This window comes from Bufo bufo, unplaced genomic scaffold, assembly GCF_905171765.1.
Source record: "Bufo bufo unplaced genomic scaffold, aBufBuf1.1, whole genome shotgun sequence".
In the NCBI taxonomy this organism is placed as follows: domain Eukaryota; kingdom Metazoa; phylum Chordata; class Amphibia; order Anura; family Bufonidae; genus Bufo; species Bufo bufo.
Window position 1 is genome coordinate 1 of NW_024400222.1, and position 3,328 is coordinate 3,328.

Sequence of the window (3,328 nt, forward strand, 5' to 3'; positions counted from 1 at the left end):
TGTGACACTTTTTTGCAGCCTAGGTGGGCAAAGGGGCCCACATTCCAAAGAGCACCTTTCGGATTTCACAGGTCATTTACCTACTTACCAGACATTAGGGCCCCTGGAAAATGCCAGGGCAGTATAACTACCCCACAAGTGACCCCATTTTGGAAAGAAGACACCCCAAGGTATTCCGTGAGGGGCATGGCAAGTTCCTAGAATTTTTTATTTTTTGTCACAAGTTAGTGGAAAATGATGATTTTTTTTTTTATTTTTTTTTCATACAAAGTCTCATATTCCACTAACTTGTGACAAAAAATAAAAATTTCCATGAACTCACTATGCCCATCAGCGAATACCTTGGGGTCTCTTCTTTCCAAAATGGGGTCACTTGTGGGGTAGTTATACTGCCCTGGCATTCTAGGGGCCCAAATGTGTGGTAAGGAGTTTGAAATCAAATTCTGAAAAAAATGACCTGTCAAATCCGAAAGGTGCTCTTTGGAATATGGGCCCCTTTGCCCACCTAGGCTGCAAAAAAGTGTCACACATCTGGTATCTCCGTACTCAGGAGAAGGTGGGGAATGTGTTTTGGGGTGTCATTTTACATATACCCATGCTGGGTGAGAGAAATATCTTGGCAAAAGACAACTTTTCCCATTTTTTTATACAAAGTTGGCTTTTGACCAAGATATTTATCTCACCCAGCATGGGTATATGTAAAAAGACACCCCAAAACACATTCCTCAACTTCTCCTGAGTACGGGGATACCAGATGTGTGACACTTTTTTGCAGCCTAGGTGGGCAAAGGGGCCCACATTCCAAAGAGCACCTTTTGGATTTCATAGGTCATTTTTTACTGAATTTGATTTCAAACTCCTTACCACACATTTGGGCCCCTAGAATGCCAGGGCAGTATAACTACCCCACAATTGACCCCATTTTGGAAAGAAGAGACCCCAAGGTATTCGCTGATGGGCATAGTGAGTTCATGGAAGTTTTTATTTTTTGTCACAAGTTAGTGGAATATGAGACTTTGTATGAAAAAAAAAAAAAAAAAAAAAATCATCATTTTCCACTAACTTGTGACAAAAAATAAAAAATTCTAGGAACTCGCCATGCCCCTCACGGAATACCTTGGGGTGTCTTCTTTCCAAAATGGGGTCACTTGTGGGGTAGTTATACTGCCCTGGCATTCTAGGGGCCCAAATGTGTGGTAAGGAGTTTGAAATCAAATTCTGAAAAAAATGACCTGTCAAATCCGAAAGGTGCTCTTTGGAATATGGGCCCCTTTGCCAACCTAGGCTGCAAAAAAGTGTCACACATCTGGTATCTCCGTACTCAGGAGAAGGTGGGGAATGTGTTTTGGGGTGTCATTTTATATATACCCATGCTGGGTGAGATAAATATCTTGGTCAAATGCCAACTTTGTATAAAAAAATGGGAAAAGTTGTCTTTTGCCAAGATATTTCTCTCACCCAGCATGGGTATATATAAAATGACACCCCAAAACACATTCCCCACCTTCTCCTGAGTACGGAGATACCAGATGTGTGACACTTTTTTGCAGCCTAGGTGGGCAAAGGGGCCCATATTCCAAAGAGCACCTTTCGGATTTGACAGGTCATTTTTTTCAGAATTTGATTTCAAACTCCTTACCACACATTTGGGCCCCTAGAATGCCAGGGCAGTATAACTACCCCACAAGTGACCCCATTTTGGAAAGAAGAGACCCCAAGGTATTTCGTGATGGGCATAGTGAGTTCATAGAAGTTTTTATTTTTTGTCACAAGTTAGTGGAATATGAGACTTTGTAAGAAAAAAAAAAAAAAAAAAAATCATCATTTTCCACTAACTTGTGACAAAAAATAAAAAGTTCTATGAACTCACTATGCCCATCAGCGAATACCTTAGGGTGTGTACTTTCAGAAATGGGGTCATTTGTGGGGTATTTGTACTGTCTGGCCATTGTAGAACCTCAGGAAACATGACAGGTGCTCAGAAAGTCAGAGCTGCTTCAAAAAGCGGAAATTCACATTTTTGTACCATAGGTTGTAAACGCTATAACTTTTACCCAAACCATTTTTTTTTTACCCAAACATTTTTTTTTTATCAAAGACATGTAGTACTATAAATTTAGAGCAAAATTTCTATATGGATCTCGTTTTTTTTGCAAAATTTTACAACTGAAAGTGAAAAATGTCATTTTTTTGCAAAAAAATCGTTAAATTTCGATTAATAACAAAAAAAGTAAAAATGTCAGCAGCAATGAAATACCACCAAATGAAAGCTCTATTAGTGAGAAGAAAAGGAGGTAAAATTCATTTGGGTGGTAAGTTGCATGACCGAGCAATAAACGGTGAAAGTAGTGTAGGTCAGAAGTGTAAAAAGTGGCCTGGTCTTTCAGGGTGTTTAAGCACTGGGGGCTGAAGTGGTTAAAGGGAGTCTGTCACCACATTTGGGCATATTAGACGGATCAAATAGTGTTATATGTGCCACCCAGAACTTAAAAACGGTACCTTTGTTGTAGAAATCGGACCTTTCTTTTAGCCGAAAATCAACTTTTAAGATTCTGTAAATTCGCCCTCTCAAGTGTCCAGGGCGGCGTCTCAATCCTCCGAGCCCCAGGCAGCACCTCCTCAACGGCTCATAACCCCGCCCTCCGTGCGCCTCTGCCCGCCCATTTACTCCCCTCCTCTGTCCTTTTCCACTGCAGCTGCGCGGTCAAATTCGTAGCGGGCGCATGCGCAGTAGGTATTGCGATGCCCTGCCAGGAGCGGGCATCGCATTGCGCATGCGCCCGCTACGAATTTGACCGTGCAGCTGCAGTGGAAAAGGACAGAGGAGGGGAGTAAATGGGCGGGCAGAGGCGCACGGAGGGCGGGGTTATGAGCCGTTGAGGAGGTGCTGCCTGGGGCTCGGAGGATTGAGACGCCGCCCTGGGCACTTGAGAGGGCTCATTAACATAATGTTAAAAGTTGATTTTCGGCTAAAAGAAAGGTCCGATTTCTACAACAAAGGTACTGTTTTTAAGTTCTGGGTGGCACATATAACACTATTTGATCGGTCTAATATGCCCAAATGTGGTGACAGACTCCCTTTAAGTAACACCAATGCAGTGTGAAGAGGAGGTAATTGGAGCTATTTTGAAGATATTTTAAACTGACTCCTGTCATTTCTATGGAAAGTAATTTCAGTGGATTTTTTTTAAGTAGAGCAATACAAATTCTAGATGTCGCCCCATCCTGAGCAGCAACGTGGAGATTCATTTTATATGGAATTGGCCTGTTATATATGCAGCATGATTACTGTACAGAATATATAGCAAATGCGTTTGTCTGTGACTTT